This window comes from Octodon degus, unplaced genomic scaffold, assembly GCF_000260255.1.
Source record: "Octodon degus isolate 3935 unplaced genomic scaffold, OctDeg1.0 scaffold00002, whole genome shotgun sequence".
In the NCBI taxonomy this organism is placed as follows: domain Eukaryota; kingdom Metazoa; phylum Chordata; class Mammalia; order Rodentia; family Octodontidae; genus Octodon; species Octodon degus.
In genome coordinates this window covers 7677741-7698060 of record NW_004524578.1, presented here as the reverse complement: position 1 = coordinate 7698060, position 20320 = coordinate 7677741, and the positions used below count along the sequence as shown (strand labels likewise).

Sequence of the window (20320 nt, the reverse complement as noted above, 5' to 3'; positions counted from 1 at the left end):
GAAAAGGTATTATAATAATATCTATATAATTACATAAAAACAAACCATCCCTCAGAGATGTTCCCATTAAATGTAATGTATATGAATACGTAATGTATATACATATATGTATATATGTACATCTGTATACTTCCATTAGTTCAAAGGAGACAAGTTAGAATTTTTATATTTGATTTTTTCTTGTGAAAACTCATTTTGAAATTATTAGAGTATTTTGAAAGTATACATTAAATAACATGTGTAAGGAAAATATGTGGAAATAGTTTATTTAAATCAATGGTTGCAATTTTACAATCAGAATTTTTATAATTAATACATTTTATTGTCCACAAAGCTTAGAATCTGGTACCCAAAGTCCCCAATTCTTTAGACCCAGAGCTGAATGTGGGCTCATACTAGTGAGGGGGGAACAATTCTAATGGTACATAATTAACATCATGGTATTTTCTTGAATGCCATACAGACATTCCAAATGTATATTGGAAGTCCATTCTTATTTTATTCCAAGGAAATGATTTGGAGAAATAATTTTCAGTGAATTTTTAGGTATTTGAAGATGATTTTTCACTATAAGATCTACAGATTCACAAAAGAAGCCATTTTATTAAAAGAAAGTCTCTCAACATCCACAAAGTGAAATCCTTCATTGTTAGAATCGAAGGAGTCTCATTAATGATATGCTCTGCCTCACCAGGAAGCATGTGTTGCGGATGCCATGGAGTAGTGAAGGCAGATGGGAACACAAGCCAGAGAATGCCAAAGACTGCCAGCAGCCATCAGAAGTCAGGGGAGAGGCACGGAACAGATTCTTCCTCAGAGCTCCAGAAGGAATCAGTTTTGCAGACTACTTGATCTTGAACTTCTGTTCTCCAAAAATGCAAGAGAATGAAGTCTATGGCTTTAAACCAACATGTGTGTTGTACATTGTTCCATCAGCCCCAGGAAGAAAGACAATAAATACTCTGAATTACAGTATTACAAATATTGTATTGCTCTCTAAGAAATAAAACCTAAAAAGTGAAATGTTAATGGCTCTTCCTTGCTTGTTTGAGGGAGGTGAATTATGTCTCATTAATAAAATCCAAATGCACTCTATGTTGCCATCTGACACATATGTTTGATTCTATGTAACATGTTTTTAGAATTTTTTCCTTTGAAACATTTTCATTAAAAACATCGAACTAGTAACATTGTGCATCCATTGCTAAATCTGCATGTCTCTTAGATATTTGGAAACTATTGGGAAATTAAAGACTGAGTATAAAAATTTAGAGCCATAATTCATGAAACAATAGAATTTAAGACAAAATGTCCTATAATATCACCAGACATTTTATCTCAAGCCTAGCTCAGCACTTCAATGGAAGAGATTTCTCCACCACATAACTGTTAAGATTGGGCACCTCAAGGGACTCTAGAATTGTATCTGAGTTGAAATCCCTGCTCCCTATTTTTAGCTGTGAGAACTTGGCCAAGTGAGCTAACCTCTGTATGCCTTCACTTCCTTTTTGTTAAAGGGAAAGTATGCCCGCTTTGGTGGGTTATGGGTGAGGATTAAATGAATATGTATAAGACCCTTAATGGCAATACCCACCACGTATTGTGCTCTAGATAAATATTAATAATTAAGAAGGCCATGTGAATTGTCATACAAACCCAGGGAATTATGGGAGTGAATGCCATTGCCATTGCACTTCAAAGGTACTTAGTGTTTTGTAGAAGGAGTTTGTAGTAGCAAAATGGGGAGAACTGTCAGTGTTGTGGGCCCTAAATATGCTTGACGTATTCCAGTTATAGCAGGTAGAAAGAATGAAGTGAAAAACAATGACAGGTGGCAGCAAAATCCACTGGGAAGATTAATTCTGACACCAAGGAGAAACATAACATTATTTATACTCTTATAAGGAGATTCTCTCCCCTGTTATAGGGAGAGAAGATGTATTACTAGGTATAGTCTTTCTAATGTGATGACATCTTTTGAATGATTGAATATGATGTTGCTGATTTGACCCTCTGGGATTGCAGGAAATGATAACATGCCCATGCAGAACCTGTGGCAAATAGCATTTCTGGGAAGATAAGGGATATTAAAACTGGAGCTTTGTTCCCTAGGATGAGCAGGTTATAAAGGAATGCACTCATCTTTTTTTCTAATGTATTTGGTTGTTGCATGGTCTCACTACACAGTTCAGATTCATGGTGATGCTCTTGCTTTCAGCCTCCCCAGTGCTGGGATTGCAGTCATGTGCTGCCACACCTGGACTCTTGACTCTGGCTGGCTCAGCCCACCCAGGGATGGGGCTGGCACGGCACGCAGTGCCTGGGATCTAACCTTAGTCCCTATGCTTGCCTAAGCTTGCCTAAGCAGGCCCTCAGTCCTCTGAGCTATCTCACCAGCCCAATCCTCTCATCTTGCTAGAGTGATTGACATGTAAGTATGCCAAGGGGAAGTCTTACAAGAACACTCCAGGCCCATGAAAATGCATTAGGTGATAATAGTTCCTAACTGTGCTGTGCTCTTGGATGGACCATGATATATCATGAGATGGAGGCATGGGGTCAGAGGGTGGTTCCCCCTAGTCAGTGCCCCCTGAGTAGTGCTATGGACAGTTACTGGGTCAGAAAATGCAGACTCTTTCTTGTCAGCATCTATACCTTTCTTTGGCCAGAAAACTTCCTCAACTGCTCAATCTTCATGGTGAAAGGTGGCCGGCACACATACGCTTCAGCACTCACCTTACAAATGACTGCTTTTCTCTGAGTCCATTTCCAGAGTCTAGAGAGAGTTCATCTCATTGGCCCAGGAAGGTTGGTCATGATTGAAGGCTCTGAGTGGGTCGTCTTTTTCCACACAGATGGGGAACAGCACCACATTGCAGAAACATGGCTGGTAGTGCACACAGGTAGAAGAGAGTCAGAAGGGGCACCTGGGATTTTATGCCCTGGCTGCCTATGCTGCAATGGATGCCTAAATTACTTTATTAAATTATCTGGTGCTTTTCATGATACTTGAAAAATGCCATGGAGCTGGTGAGTTAGCTCAGTGGTCTAAAGTGCCTGCTTAGGTAAGCTTAGGCAACGCTCAAAGACCACAGTTCGATCCCTTGTGCCACATGCCATGCCAGCTCCACCCCCAGGGTGGGCTGAGCCAGCTGCAAAAATAATAAATTAATTAAATTAATTAATAATTAAAAGAACCACCATACTGAAAAAAATGCCATGAAGAATGTTATGCCAAACACACAGTGGTGCAACATGCATAAAATGAGAAAATAGAACAAAAGTCATCACAATAAGCCTGCAAAAAAAGTCAACACTAAAAAAAAAATAAAGTACTATTTTGGAATACATGTCATTATTAGAGTGAGTTATTCCATGAACCAGACTCCTCCTAGGCAAGGCTTCACATTGGTAGTGCTGTAACTAAAAGGTTCGGTTCACTTATTCTAATGAGTCGATCTAATGAATTCATGCTAACTCTATTCCCTACCTACTCCCCTATAAAACTTAACTGTGTGTGTGTGTGTGTGTGTGTGTGTGTGTGTGTGTGTGTGTTTGTTTTCTTAGCAGTGTTGAGGATTGAACTCAGCACCTTGTGCTTGCCAGGCATGCACTTAAGCCACTGAGCTATATCCCCAGCCCCTAAACTCAACTGAGAAATGAAAACAAAGTACAGCAAAATGGAACAGTCACTTAGACAGGGAAATATTGTGTGTCACCTATATTTGCTGGTTAAATATTGTGAGAGAACTCAAAAGTATTTTGTCAAAATTCAGTCAGATCCTGGAATCCTAAATTTGCCACTGTACTTCACAGTGATTATCACAAACCATCATGGGGTGATCTTTTATCAGCAGTGCTCAACCCATACCAAGGAGGAGTTAATATTGAGTAAGTATTAAGGGAAAGTGATTTATAGTTGATAATCTTTGAGCTATCATAGAAAGAAAGAAAGGAAACAAGAGAGAGAGAAAGAAAGAAAGAAAGAAAGAAAGAAAGAAAGAAAGAAAGAAAGAAAGAAAGAAAGAAAGAAAGAAAGAGAGAGAAAACTAAAAGATCAGAAAGAGCAGACCTCAACCCTGGTATCTATGTGCTCTGCACTATGGGACATAGTTCCAGGACAAATTGTCAGGTCTTGGGGTGAATTTTCTTGTTACTATGCATGATGCATTCTATGGGCAGCGGTGACGGATTGTTGGTATTAGTGGTGCTGAGTGTGATTAATAAGGCTGCTCTGTCTCTGACAGAGTGAGAATGGCACCACTAAAATTGAATGGAGGCAATCCTACTCAGATCTGTTACTGACCCTTCTCGGGGGCAAAGAACGGGACAAAGCAAGTACCAGGAGTAGAAGAGTTGTTCACCAGCTGTAGACATACAGATCAAAGCAGGGTAGCAAAACCCCATGAAACAGAAGAGGTTTTAGTTTCGCTCTTGCTCTTCTCAACAATGAGCAAGCCTGGAGTCCTTCTCTGAAGTGGCATATGTCCACTGAGCAATAGCATGTAACTCAAGTGTGTGTGTTTGTGTGTTCTATTGTCTATGGAACCAAGATGAATGATTGAAATGAGAATTCATTGAGCATATGTTTGTTTTAAATCTTCAAGTGTGAGGTTTGAAAAGTGGAAAAGAGGAAAGGAAAAGGTAGGGGTGAGAGAAGGGAGGTAGAGATAGATGAGAGGGATGGGGGAGAGAGAGGGAGAGAAAGAGAGAAAGAGAGAGAGAGAAAGAGAGAGAGAACACTTTGGTCTGTTAGCAGATGTGTCTAACATTTAGACACTAGAGCCAGATTTTTATGTGACACATAATGGAAATATAGTCTCTTATGACCATATATCTTTCATCACCATTAAAATACAATAAAACTGTATTATGGGAAAGAGGAAGCATTTCAAAGGTAGGGAGAGGCCATGTCATATATTAAGAGTTAGTGTCTGAGAGTTGTGTTTCTAGTTAAGCTGGTATCACAAAACTTAACAAGAATAAAATGTATCCTTGTGACTCTATTGGAGGTTCTGATACTGGCATGTGTGCTGCTAAAATCAAACACAACTGTTGTTACTAATAACTTATCCTGAAAACCTGACAGCCCAGAGCTGGATACTTTCTGGTAGTCAAGGTGCTGTTACTGATTAATTGCCTGGTAATGATGAGCATTTTTCTATCCTATCTTGACAAAATTCAATATTATTTAAACACAACTGCCTTATATATGAGGTAGAGTCTAATAGCACAAAATGTATTGTGGCAGGATTATCATTCATAATGAAATCCTGCCACATACTAGTTGAGCATTTAGTTTCACAATTTTCTGATGAAACAGCATCCAACAGTAGAAGCACCTTGTACATTTTTCAATGCTGTGAAATTATTTGTGTTTAGAGATCATTATCAGGTTACTAGTTTAATTTACCTCTAATTTCTTGTTTGCAGAGGTTTAACTATCTTTTAATAATATTTTAAAGGTTTGGATATTAGTGTGTGATTCTGTTTAAGCCTTACAACTTTTTGAAATATATTAGGTTCCTTCAGTAATGTGTTTCTTTTTCTTGTTTCCAAACAGTTTGTATGTGTCAGGAAGAATGAGATGAGTCTTCTAAGATGTAGGACTTTCCTCACTGGTGGTTTAATAATAGGCATAGAAGATGCTTAACCTGTATTTTCTCCCGTTCAAGCTGACCGCCCCAGCATCCAGAGTTAAAGTTGCATTTTCTTGAGCGTATGGAGACATGATAGTCTCTAATTATACCTGGGTAATGTCCATTTCCTTGCACATGTATAACCTGATTGACACAATTTGATGCATATTTTAATTTACTTTTGTATCTCTTTTAGACTACAATGGAAGTTTTTCACTTTGGTTAGACTTAATCCTCTGATCTATGAGATCAGAAAAAAACTCAAGCAAGTAACCTGCAGATGGCTTTCGTTATGTATAGTTTGAAAGTTATAAACCTATTATAAAAAAACTGTTCTAATAAAAAACTCATATACATACATAGATCTTATAAGCACATTTGTGTACTAATGAAATTAATGGAGATGGTCTTAATCTTTCAAGGGTAAAAGATTTAAAGACATACCAAAAATATGAATAAATGAATGCTCATGACTCTGTACAATGGCAATAAATCCATACCCATTATGTAGTAATTACCAAGCAGTACCAATATTTATAAATTAAACTTTTTACTTCCCAGGTAATCCATGGATGCCAAAGCATTCCTATGCTACATTTACCATGAAACAATACAGTTGCCTCTGTTCACCCCGTTGAAGCACATGTCATGGATTTAATGAGAGGAGATAGGAGGCAGCCTCAGGACATGTTGGCCTTGTTAAATGCAACCAACACAGGAGGGCGAGGTATGGAAGAGTGCAGGTTCCAGGGAGATGAGACTTTATTTTCCCTCATGTCTGGGTAAGGAGCCAGGGCTTAAAAAGGGAGCCCAGGGTTTCAAGCACCCACTGAGTCTTAATAGGTGTTCCTGGAATTGCTAGGCTGGTTATAATACTGACCACCCATGTCCAGTATCTCTCTTGGATAAAGTATTAATTTTCAGACAAGGAGCAGAATAATAGTGTTGCTTTGGTTCAGATGGAGATAAGACTGCCAATGAGAGAAGGATCCCTTTTGGCACTGGGCTTTCATTGTGTCAGCAAGTAACAATTTCCAGATATCCTGGACCTTAGAGAAGTCAACATCAGCATGACAAATAAGTCCTATGTCCAATCCTTGACCAGCATCCACACTGCCATTGCAGACTCCAGTCCCCCAAAGCAAATGAAAGGAGCTGAGCCACATCTCAGAGCCCTTTCTCTACCCTCCACTGAGGATTCCAAGTTTGTTTCCTTCTGTCATGGTCTTTGGTCTTTCCGGGATTGTGGGTTCTTGTGACATGACTCTGGCCTATTAGAAATCAGCTTTGGCAAGATTGCTTCCTTTGCAGCTGTACTGACAGTGACTGACAGTACAACCTTGGAAAATCCATTTAAACACTGGGGACTGTAATGCTCTCAACAATGAATACTTATAATGGCACGTGACATTGTTGGAGAAGTAAAGATGGTGTTTAACACAAGTAAAGGCTCAGTACATTTCCTAGTTTGTCAATAACAGAAACCTCTACAATATGTTCAATATATTTCTCCAAGTTAGAGTTTTTATCCTTTATGGGATGTTCAGTGTTTTCAAGAGGCACTAGCACTTTTAAAATATGCATATATAAATAAATCATCCAGATACAGCCATTCAGCAAGTTTTATATTAGCAACAAATGGTGGAGTTGGTGATTATTTTCATCGCCTCTAACTTTTATCAACTTATGCTTTTCTTACTTTATTGCTCAATTCTTTTATGTTTGCTTCATGTTCTGTGGCACGAACCTCTTGCTTGTAGTGCTTCATAATTCTTTGTTCTGCCTTTGGCGCAGTGGGAGGATTACTCTTGTGAGACAAAGGACTCTGGTACGATGTCATGTGCGCAACAGCTAGGAAAGAATAAGCACTTATTCCTTGACTACATGTGTGATAATCCTGTGGAAAGAGACCTTGCCCAGAGCTCTATGGGCAGTGGCGCACCTCAGGCTCTTGTTCACAGCAGCGCATCAGGCTGCATGTTTTTAACCTGTCCAGCCTGGGGAAGAAGAATCAGGATCAGGATGTGAAGGACGTAAATTTATGTAGCTTTTTACCCATAATAGTTAAATGGCTTTCAGGAAGCACCACAATGAGGTCACAGTAACTCATTTCAAATTTCATCCATGGCTATGTGGGATGCCACAAAATTGATTCTCTTCTGCAAGAGTTATCTTTGGTTTTCCTCTTTGGACAATCAAGCCTTGCCCAGCTTTGATTTTAAGTGGTAATAGTATTCTTCTCAAAGTCTTGGTGTCAATGGACAGAAACTTTATAGTCAAGGCTATTGGGCATTATTTCTGAGACTGTAAACGGGGTTTATGAAGTCCCCAAGGGCTCACTTCCCTCAGAGTCAAAAATTCGTCTTTAATCTGCTCTGAGACGATCAGCTCACTATGCACTTTCAACTAATTTTGTTATTCATTCTTTTTCTTTCTTTCTTTTTTGTTGTAGCCGGCTCAGCCTACCCTGGGATGTAGGTGGGGCTGGCATGGCATGTGGTACCAGGGATCGAAATACTATCCCTGAGTGCATGCCTAAGCTTGCCTAAGCAGGTTCTTTAGACCGCTGAGCTATCTCGCCAGTCCTATTCATTCTTTTTTTCCTATATAGCAAGATTTTATTAGTATCAAATTAAAGAGTATCATAAATAAGCAGAAGATTATGACCTGAATGTTGTAATACAATTCAATATTTAGGAAATTACTCAGTTGTCCAAAATGTATCACATGATTGAGTGTAGACTGAAGAGATTATTTAGAATCATTTGGCAAGATGTATATTTTTGTACTTATTTGTCTATCACAATTCTATGTGGTTCCTTTAGCTAAGTGTGTGTATACACGCACTTCTAAAGTTACATGTAGAAAGCTAGAGATAGACGTGTTGGGATTAATTTCTTTAAAAAAATCTATTATATTAAATTGCTTCTGCAGAAATGTAAAAAAACAGTTTAATTTACTAAATACACATGAATTTACAGAGTAATTGAAATAAAATTTCTATATTTTTTTAACTGACATTGAAGAGGCAAACTACAATTGCTGAGACTAGAGATCCTAGGAGCGCGGGGGCGCCCTGCATGGGGAAGGGACACCAGCGCAGGGCTGCAGGGCAGCAGGGCGGCCTCCAGGGAAGGTGCGGCTCTGTCCCTTAGGCGAAGTCCAGCCTCGCAGGACAGGTGCCGCCGCCGAGCGGGATGGTCATGTTCGCTGCTTAGCGGCCTGCGCGGCTGCACTGGATCAAGGCCTTGTCCGAGACCATCTGCGACAGGAACCTCCAACAAATGCATCTCCAGCTCCACCGGGGTCCATAATGTCTTTCTGGTCCTGATCCAAGACAGGCAAAGCAGCGACTTCACGTTCTGTGACCGTGATGATGTCTTTTCTCCCTTGGGTGAAGATGATGATCCGGCCTGGCTTTGAGTTCACCTTTGGCAGCTTTGCTTGTGCCTTTCGGGCTATCTCTTTAATGGCTTCAGTCTCGAAGCCTTGCTCTCTAGCAAAAGTGGCAGCTTCCGTTTCATTTCCAAAAAGTATGTCAATGTGAGGCATAACTCTCATCAGTGGTTCCTTGTAGAACTGGCTGATAAATGGCGCAGACAGATTCGAAGTTAAAATCCTGTTGTTTGCAGAAGCATACTGAGCCACTTTTAATACCGACTCTGGGAAAACTAAGAAAAAGCCAGCTATATAACAAACTGTTGCTTTTTCTACCAACCTCCAGTTTTTCTCCAGATCAAGGTGTTTCTCCTTTTTATAACAATTAGCGACAGCAAGATTAGGGACAAGGGACCTGTTGTCGCCGGTGATGCATGCGCACACGTTCCCGGTTGGCTGCTCATTCTCCTCGTAATAATGAGCATCCACGTGGGCTTCAGCAGCTTTTCTTTTCAGGATATCACCAAATTTATCTATCCCAATACATCCAAAAAATGCTGCTGCTTCATGTGGCCGCTGAATCATCCACTGGGCCACTTTCAATGAATTCTGGGTAGAGCCGCCAGCAGGATATTCGACTTTGAATTTTTTTGCGAGTTCATCAAACAATTCCTTGTGCTTGTCTTCAGCCAAGACTTGGTCGTTTGGTTTCAGAGAATACTTATGAAGGAAATCTTTGTCCACTACAGCAAAGACGTCAAGGAGGGTTTTTCCCATTCCAAAGAGAACATTTTCACTCAGCGCTAGTGGCGCCTCCACCTTCAGCTTTTTGGGCTTTGGCTCCCCCACAGCAGCTGCCGTCTTCGCGCTACCAACCTGCTTTAGCCCCTATTCATTCTTGATATTACTCAGTATAGGAGATTTTTCAGCAAACGGAGAAACAATCCCATAATTATCATTGACTCCAAATATCTGTCCAAATGAATATAAATCACTCCTGACGCATTAGCGAGGGCTAATCACCCCAAGGCAAATAAATAAGAAAGGGAGAATGTCTCTTTAGAGGTCAATACTTACTGTAAGTAAAGACACAGAGAAAAAAAGGGGAAGGTAGAACAAAACAAAACACCTGTTAGATTCACATACTGCATCTAAGCTAATTGGGGAAGAAGAGACTATTGCTTAAACATTTTCAGATATGACTATGGACTGCCAAAGATCTTTTATGGAATTTTCCATTGGCAGATGAACACCAGATAGTACTTTGAAAAGTCTGTTATGTCACCAGCTTCCCTGTACATGGATCATGCTAAATTGCACAAAAAAAGAAGTTTTACTGGATTTATTGCACAGAGCCTAAGTATTGAATATAAAGAGGCCTTAGAATTTTTATTATCATGAACCTTAGAACACTGATTTCAAATATAAAAAATTCAGAGAAAAAAAGAAAATAAGACAGATGGGAAGGAAGGAAGGAAGGAAGGAAGGAAGGAAGGAAGGAAGGAAGGAAGGAGGGAAGGAGGGAGGGAGGGAGGGATGGAGGGAAGGAAGGAAGGAAGGAAGGAAGGAAGGAAGGAAGGAAGGAAAAAAATACAAACTTATAAAAGTTATATAAAAGAAGAACTTAAGTTTCTTTCTGGCTTTTGAATCACTCAGTTTTCCCTGTATTGACATAAATTACATCACAGTACATTAAATCTTATTTATTATCGCTTCTTGGAACCTCTCGAGAACCTTGTAAACATTGAAGATACCGGGACTGGAGAATGCCCCCAAGCATCCCTTGCACTCCACTGATTCCCCCTTCTCGCTATGCGCCTTCCTCTGGAAATCACTGATATTCTAACTGGCCTCATTATTACAGCTGTTCCAGAATGTGATAATTTTGGAATTATGCAATATGCAGCCTTTTCAGATTTTTTCTTTCAGTAATGTGCATCACAGTGTCCACTGGGTCTTTGAGTGGCTGTATAACTTTTTTAATCGCAGAATAATCTTCTGGTGTATAGATTGCACCAGAGTTTATTCGCTTCCCTATTGAAGAACATCTCAATTGATTCCAGTTTGCCTATTTAATGAGTGATCTGCATTATAGTTTAGTTTTCAGGTTCAATGTTGACCTCATAGGATTTTTTTTTGTATTGTGTTTTTATTTTATTGGTACATTATAGATAAACATGGTAACATTCATCATAGAGAATTTATACCTGTATATAGTTTATCTTGCTGCTTCTCCTTTCTTGTATTTCTCTTCCCCATTATTTAAAAACTTTGTTCCCATGTTCTCTTTTATTTTTTCTTGTCCCTTCTTCCCCCTTTGTTTCCCTTCTCATTTGAACATTTTTTTTCTCATTTGTCTGTATATATTATGCATTTTGGTCCTTATTTAAACTTTCAGGTTCTCAAGCAGGGGAGATAGCTCAGTAGAATAAGCACTTGCCTAGTAAGCACAAGGTCCGGAATTCAAATCCTTAGTGCCACTAAATAAATAAATAAACAAACAAACAAACTTTTAGGTTCTCACACCAGAGAAACAATTACTAGCATCTTGAATTATTTGCATATGTATATAATATAAAACAATCAAACTAACCTATTAGTTTACTAATACATAATCCCAAAACAATAGTATGACGGAGCATTCCTGACTTTTCAGATGAAGATGGAAGGATTTGGACTGGGATGTGCTACAAATTCAATGAGCAAATGAAAGTATTTAAATAATTTTTCTGTTTTCAAAAAGTTGCACATAACTTAAAGGTAAATGAAATATTATCTTTTGATAGTAAAGAATATGCTACTGCTTTTAAAACAGTAGTAAAATATTATAAACAAATATATATTTAGCAGGCATAAAAATTCATAGGCAAATAAGAACCAGAGGAAACTGTGTCTCTCTTTCAATTACTATGCAAGTATTAATACATACTGAATGAGACAAATTTTTGACAAAATGAAGAAAAAAGATAAAGGAAAGCATGCTACAGATACACAAAATAATCCCTATTTTTAATATCAGAATAGTCCTGACCTTCATTTTCCTTTGTGTGTCATCTCTTTAATGTATCATAGTCTTAGACACGTCACAGTATCTATTTTGAGTAAAGAGGGAAGAATTCACTGTTTAATTAAAAAAAGGGGGGGGGGGGCTAGCTCAGTGGCATAAGCACTTGCCTGACAAGCATAAGATCCAGAGTTCAATCCCTGGTACCACATGCCATGCTGGCCCAGAGCCCAGGGCCTGCTCTGCTGGCTGGAACCTGGCGTGGTGGTTCAGGGTTGTAATCCCAGCTCTAGGGACGCTGGATCAGGAGGACCACTATAAGTCTAAACTGCATCGCAAGATCCTGTAACAAAACAAAACAAAAAATAATAAATAAATAAATAAATAAATAAATAAATAAATAAATAAATTACTGCATAAGGTGGCTACATGCTTTGTCCTGGGCAGGGATTGGGTTTCAGATGGTGCTAATTTTTATGTAAATAAAAAACCAAAGGATACAAAGGGGAAAATATCACATAGACATCTATAGATACCCAAAGGAAAATAAGAACCCACTGATTTTTTTTTCTATAATAGAGGTACTCACAAAATATCTGGAAAGTTCTTGGTTTCACAGCTATAATTCATAGGATAAGAATAATTAGTTTCTAAAGGTTTTTAAAAATGATAAAATGGAATATGGACTCACATATCCAAAGTATGATCTGAGGGCTATGAAACTAAGACTAAAATATACTCAGGGAATGTCATTCACAAACAAGTCAAATCTAAGAGATCATTTGAGACCTCAGCCAAGTCCTGTTCACATACAATTAGAGTAAATTCAGAAAGTAGAATTGTCTTACTTGAACCCATTCCTTTTTGACTGGGAAAACAAAGCTGTCTGCTTTGCTTATCACCATATTTCTTATAGCTAAAAGGGACCGTGCTTGGTGTAGACGTTCTTGCCATAATTAATCGGTTGGTTGAGTCTTTACTAGTACAGCAAAGCATATATTCAGAGAAACATTACAAAGACAGCTACAGATTCAGAGAGACACGGGAGAGATGTACGTACCTAGCCTAATCACTGCCCTTCATTCTGTCCTAATTGTTACCTTACAACTAGGAGTGTACTATCCTTTTGCAGAATGTTGGCCTCCAAAGTTGTGAGTTAATATATCAAGTGGCCAAACTCTGTAAAGGGGGAATAAATGAAGGGCAGTCTGTCTGAGCTAGTAAAAGGCACCACACTTGTGGACGAGTAGATGCTGTCCTTGTTGCTCACTTGGTTTCCAAATGCAGATCTTGGCTAAAGCTCCTGTGTACGTATGATAATCATATGCCCACACAGAAATGGCATCCAATTTCTAGTATAAGCACTCACACAGGAGCATCTGTCATTAGACGAGATGTGTCAGGGGAGGGAGAAAACACAATGTAGCCTCACTGGAGTGGATGGGGACCTTTGACCCAGTGTCCTATGGCTGTGTTATCATACTCTCTCCATTTCGCTCTCTCTCTTACACTCTCAGTCTCTGGGGATCAGGACCAATTCACAGAGTGGTACTGGCTTTGAGGAAAAAAAAATCAATGACCTATTCTCTTGGTCAGAACATGGAGTGTTGTGCTGGCAGTCAGCACAGCAGGAGGTGGAGAGGAAAATGAAATAAAAGGCTGCAATATCAAGGGATGGGGGATATAATTATGCTTGCAGAAAAGTATGTTCAATAAGCAGATTGCTGGGGAGTGGCAGAGACAGGCTTTTCATAAATATGAAATTGGAATTGGGTTGAAAAAAATTAGAGCACTGGAGCTTTCTCCCTGAATAACGAAGCCATGATAATAGAGGTTATTTCCATCTCCATTGCTACCTGCCATTTGTCAATCACCTAATTACGCTTGGTACAGAGCATCAGAGCCCATGTTCTTGACTGTGCAGGAAGTCTGGGTGATGCTTTGGTGAGAATAATTTGCTTTGTTTAAATTTTGCTTTTGGAAATTGAACTATATTTAGAAAACTTAGCAAGAAATGAGAAAAAAGGAGGGAAGGAAAGAAAGAACAAAGGAGGAAGGACGGAGGGAGGAGGATTGGAGAAAGAAAATGAAGATAGAATGAAAGAAGGGAAGGGAAAAAGGGCGTGAAGGAGATGGAGAAAGCAAAGGAGAGGCCAGGACAAGTTGTTGTGTCCCTTCCTGTCTATGCGAAAAGGACATCTGGCTGTGCCCAGGCTATGGGAAATGGGCCACGCCCCTTTAGTCATTGCAGAAAGAGACCTGCCAAGATGAGAAATGACTGCAGGAGGGGTTGAATATTAGGATTAATTGTCTTGAACCAGAGCAGTGGAGCAGGTACGAAAGGCAGATCGAGGTGGAGATAATCATGCCAATGAGCGGTCCTTGTGCTTTTCATAGTTTGGAAAGCAAAATAGAAATGTACATAAAGGCATGAACAGTTGCACCACAACATTACAAATTTTAGAAACTTCAATTAAGAGAAGATGATAGCTTTTTCCTGTTTTTTAGAAGCTTGCACTGAAGGAAGGAGCACCCTTGGGTCCTTTGAAGTATCTGTGGCCTTGGTCAAGCTCATCTTCATTTTTACTGCCTTCTTCCTCCTAATGACATTGTTTCTACATTTTCATATTTACATTGACCATTGACCCATCCCTCTACAAATTTACCACCCTTTAAATTTCTCCAATACATATAATACTTCAGAGTCCCTGATATTAGCACTGAGGCAAGAACCTAGATGTGTTTGTCAGTAAAATATCACTTGGTTCAAAATCATTAACTTACTAACTGTACTGCTTCCCTGGGGCTGAATGAAACATAAAAGGGTTCAGCTGATGTGCTTATTGCTTGGCTTTTCCAGCTTTGAAGTTGTCCTGGGTCCTTGATTCATGGGCATCGCTACAAGATCTGCTTCCATCATTGCTAACCGCCCTTCTCTGAAGCCGACCTCCCAGTCTTCTTCCACAAGGACCCTTCTGATAACACTGGACCTGCCAAGCTAGTTCAAGGTGGTTTTCCTATCCACAAGTATCCAAGTGGCTCTGCTCTACAAAGTCCAGTTCACCTTGGAGGACATTCATAGGTTCTAGGACTTAGGATAGGGTGTCTTTGAGGCCACAGTATCCTGTCTAACATGGAATCTAAAAATTAAAGAAATGGGTCTCTCTTTTTTTTCTTATTCTGTCACATTCTATTAAATTAAAAAGAAGATAATTTATACAGTCCTTTAAAGTATACTTAGAGAGGCTGGGGAGATAGCTCAGTAGAATAAGCGCTTGACTGTCAAGTGCAAGGGCCTGAGCTCAATGCCCGGTTTCACCAAAAAATAAATAAATACAAAATGAATAAATTAATAATAATAAAGTACACTTAGAAATATTTCAGCCTAGTTTGGTTGAGTCTATTAAAAAGAAGAGTGTGATTTTCTGAAGTGGGGCTTCCTGTCAGCTCTTCACCCAGTGGTTCTGGTGTATGCTGAGGAGATGAGGAAGATGTACAGGAAGCAGAAAGGCAGAGGCGGAGGTCTCAGGTTGTGGTCTGACATACATTTCTCTCCAGGTGTCTTTGAGGATAATCAGGGCTTTGAAAAATTCTTTATTTTTAACTTTTTTGGGAGTTTGTCTGTGGTGGATACCTAACTGGTGGTTAACTTCTTATACCTAGTTGAACTGCACTAGTGTGGTACTGGGTGTGGGAGGCTCACCTGAGGACTGTTGTCAGCAGCATAAGAGGCAGGACAAGAGAAGCTGTAGGAATGCCAATAGGGATGCTGTTTGGAGAAGCTGTTGGAGTTGTTGGAAACTGCTAGCTCTCTTGGGCTTATGCTGGAGGACCTTGTCATGCTAGCTTTCCCAATCAACTTTGGAGGAGCTCTGGTCCTCATTTTAAACTTCGCTTCCTGGCTCTGGAGGGGAAGATGGTGCCCTGCTCAGCCTCATGGAGAAGCTTGTCTCATTGGCTTTCCTGATGGGAACTCGGCTTTCCTCATCGCTGGAGGAGCTCAGAACCTCACTGCTGCTGAGGTGGCTGTGGCGCTTTTCAGGAGAGCTCTGGTGCTTTGCTTGAGCATTGCTTTGTGGCTCCGGTTCAGATACCTCAGCTCCTAGCACAGAGCTTTCATCCCATTGGCATGGATTTCCTGGTTTCCACCACTGAACTTTGGGCGTTTCCAGTACAGATCCTTGAAGTGGACCTACTAAGACTTTGTTGTGGGCTCTAGGCCTCCAGTTGGACTTGCAGGAGGCACTGATTCGAACTTTAGGTTTTCAGCTGGACTTATGCAGGGTATTCAGATTTGGGCCCGCAGCCCGAGTCTTTAGTGTTTATATGTGTGCAGGCAGATTCCCTGCATCTCTTATATATAAGAATTACATAAGATTATATAAATATATGACATATAATCATGTATAATATAATACAAAATATAAAATACATATAATCTTATATATATATAAAATATTATATATACGTAAGATATGGGTGATTCATTATAAAATACTGTTAGACAACATGTCTTGTATTATGTTGTTCCCCTTGCAAGAAGCCCAAACCATGACATTGTCTCATTACTGTTTGAATATATGCAAGAGAAGGTATAGATGTATCTTATTTGTCAAGTGCTCGAAGGAAATGACTGTCTATCAAATATTTCTAGTGTTTAGCATAGTGGTTGTCATAAACACTGTTTGCAACCAGTAGTTTTATTAAGACACCATTAAATCACTGGTAGGCTGCTTCTGCCATGCTATGGTTACTCTAAGTCTATTTTAATTACAGGGTGAAGGGAAAGATGGCAGAGCCTTGGTATGATCAGCATCGCTTGGTGGTAGAGCAGAGATGTGGGTAGGAAGGGCTCAGGGTGTGTCAGAAGCCTGTGCTATGAAGCACACAATCCTTGAGGAAATGGGCAGTTTCAGAGTCATTCACAAAGGAATCTGAACCATTACCTACAATTAAAGACCACGAGGATGGGTTATCAAGGCAACCCACAAATTTGGAAAAAAATCATGACAAATATTCAGCCAAAGGTCTGCTCTCTAGAATTTATAAAGAACTAAAAAACACTAAGGCCCCAAAATTTAAAGACCCAATCCAGAAATGGGCATCTGAGATGAACACACACTTCTCAGAGGATGAAATTAAAGAAGCAAATAAATATATGAAAAAATGCTCCACATCACTGGCCATACACGGAAGGCAAATTAAAACCACATTGAGATATCATCTCACCCCAGAAAGAATGGCTATCATAAAGAAATCACCCAACAACAAATGTTGGAGAGACTGTGGGGAAAAAGGAACCCTTCTCCACTGCTGGTGGGAATGTAGACTGGTGCAACCATTATGGAAATCAGTATGGAGACTCCTTAGAAAAGTTAGACTGGAAATCCCATTTAAACCAGCTATTTCTCTACTGGGAATTTTCCCAGAGGACCTGAAAACATCATATCATAGTGATATATGTGTGCCTATGTTTATAGCAGCATAATTTGTGATAGCTAAATCTTTTAAACAACCAACATGCCCATCACCCGAGGAATGATTGAAAAAGATGTGGTATTTTTATACAATGGAGCATTACTCAGCTATAAAAAATGATAAACTTCAAGCCTTTATATTGAAGTGGATGCCACTTGAAGATGTACTCACAAGTGAAACAAACCAGACACACATGTGTAACTATCAAAATCAGAATAGAAACCAAACAGAATTGGGCTCTAGTTTCAGTGCACAGCTAAGCGGTAAAGGGAAAAGCAATACTGGATCTCAGTACAGTTTGTGAAAATGATCCTGAGAGGGAAGGAAAGGTCTCTGTGAGCAGTGGCGGCCAGAGAAATATTCCTCTCTCCTGGATGGGGACGTGCAGTACAGGGAAGGAATAGGAGGTCAAAGTTGGATCAAGCTAGCATTCTGAGTCACTGCATAAAATTCTGATCAGCTGGGGAAGGCAGAAGTAGGGGTGACTGTTCTGAAAATATGTACAAATTCTCCTTTTTGTGTGGGCAAATAACATCTTGTGGTATAGGCAGGTACACCAATTAGTGGTCACCAAGAGAAATCATCTCCTTGGAAGGCAGTTTAAACAATATCCACACTTTATAATAATGTAGAAACAAATGATGTTGGATATTCATCTCATCAGGAACTGATACACAGTCAGAATGCAGGAGCCGCATGAGAATATATATTTGATTACTTAAAACTCCTTGTTTTTCTAGAGGAGGAAAGATTTGGAAAAACTTCTTTGCTCATGCTCTCAGTGTGTGTCCTGGATCTCAAGCACACTCACTATTTCTTTAAATAAGTGACACGGGCTTGGGCTGTGCCCAGCTGGGAGCAGACACCCTGTCTCATTTGGAAAAGTGCAGGAGTCCTTGTCAAAGGCAGGAGAGATTCCAATCAAATTCTCTTTCATAGCTTGGCCTTGTCAATCAGAGTAGCCTGGTCGCTGCATTTTTCTGGGAAATGTGGAAAATTACCATGTACAGTAAATCTGCAGCCCAAAATGTCTCACGTCATCTATATCTTATTTAGCCTTCGGGTGCATGTCTTCTGTTTTTATATCTTTAAACGTTGGTATTAACAAAGCTTTACAATTTCTGATCACACCTTATTTTGATATGTGACATCACATAATACAGAACAGATTTCCCAGTGCAGGACAATAGCAGACTCAGAGATACGGCTCTGGCCTCACGGTATCAGGCATAGCCCTAAAAATACTATTAAGGTTTGACAAAAGAGAGACATGTTATGGACCAAAGAGGAAAATGAGGTTTTGTAGGCTCCACAATGCATGGACAGAAGTGTGGAAACATGGATCCTCTTTGTATGGGCAAATAACCTGATATAGATATGGACAGCTATCCTAGTTAGTGACAGGTAGCATATGACCCAAGAAAGATAACTTGGTTCCAGATGGTGGATGGCTAAGTTGGCTTGCTAGTAGAAGAAGTTTTTAATGACAACTAGCCAGAAGGTGACAAGAAAATGAGGTGTTAGTGTTCAAGGGCGTCTACTACTTTGGATGGAATAGACTAACGTTTCTTGAAACTCAAAACATTGTCATCATTTGATGTTATATAATGTGTGTAGTAACGAAATAGAGAAGTAAGATTGAAGAGCTCCTGACCTATCAAATAATCCCATTTCTTTACCATAATTCTAGACAGTCTAGACCTCTTAATTAGACTCATTCCACTTAAACACAGATGTGTCTCAGAGTACACCTGATTCATTTGATCTATTACAATTACCTCCTCCTTACCTTCCGCCAACTCTGCCACCATTTTTTACCATCCTGGTCTCCATCTAGCTGTCTGGAATGCCGTGAATCATGCCAAACTTTCCCATATATTATAGATTTATGACTACTTTACAAAACTGTCTGCAATTGTGACATGCTCCTCCTTCTGTTCCATTGCTCACAGGACATAAGCTTGATTTCTTACACTCTTTGGGTGCACTGATTCATCCATCCATGTCCCTTTCCTTCACAGGTAGACTGTGGAAGTAAAGAAGAGAAGCACAGGTATGACCTGAAAAAAAGAGCAGAGGGTAACTAATTCTTCACTCCCAGGGAGAACAATATTTTCAGAAGAAGGTGATAGGTTTAAATTATTGAGCTGAGACATCCAGACAACTTTAGAATCAGTCATTTCCACATAGGAGTGCCTCTGTTTAACAGATGAAGAAACTGAGTTACAGAGAAGCACACAGCCAAGTTAAGATCATCCACATAGCAAATGATACAAGCAAAACTTAAATCCAGGCCATCTTCAATTCAGGATCTACCTGTTTCTATGATTCTACCACGCCTTTTATTTAACCAGTCAAGATATATCAACAAGTCCCAGTGATGCGAGGGTGTACATATCTAAAACTACATGATTTTGCTATAATGCTGAGGACTATTCAAAGCCTCTTAATGTAGTGTGACTACTAACTGCAGTTAAATTTTGCAAACAGTCCAAAGATGTAAATCATGCTGACAAATGCAAGGTAGGCTAATGGCTTTCAGAATATGAGAATGTCAAAAATGCACTGATTGAGTTAAGAGTTCTTCAAAAGAAACACACTGATTGAGCTGGGAGTTCTTCAGAAGAAATGGGTCAATGGAAGTATGATCCCGCCAATTAGGGCTCTATAGTTTTCTATTCTGAATTCCAGAAATAACTACAAAGTACAAACAGAAGTCCCACACGCTGTTGTGCAATTTCATTGCACCCTCAGTGGTCCCAAGTATTGGGGCCATTGCCTAGGACAATAGATCAATAGATTAGAACAAAGACAAGATATA

At 39.6% G+C, this 20320-nt stretch overlaps 1 pseudogene; it reads right to left on the bottom strand.

Moving 5' to 3' along the window:
* Window positions 1-8790: 8790 nt before the first annotated feature.
* LOC101573102 overlaps window positions 8791-20320 on the bottom strand; it is a 15006-nt pseudogene continuing 3476 nt past the window's right edge.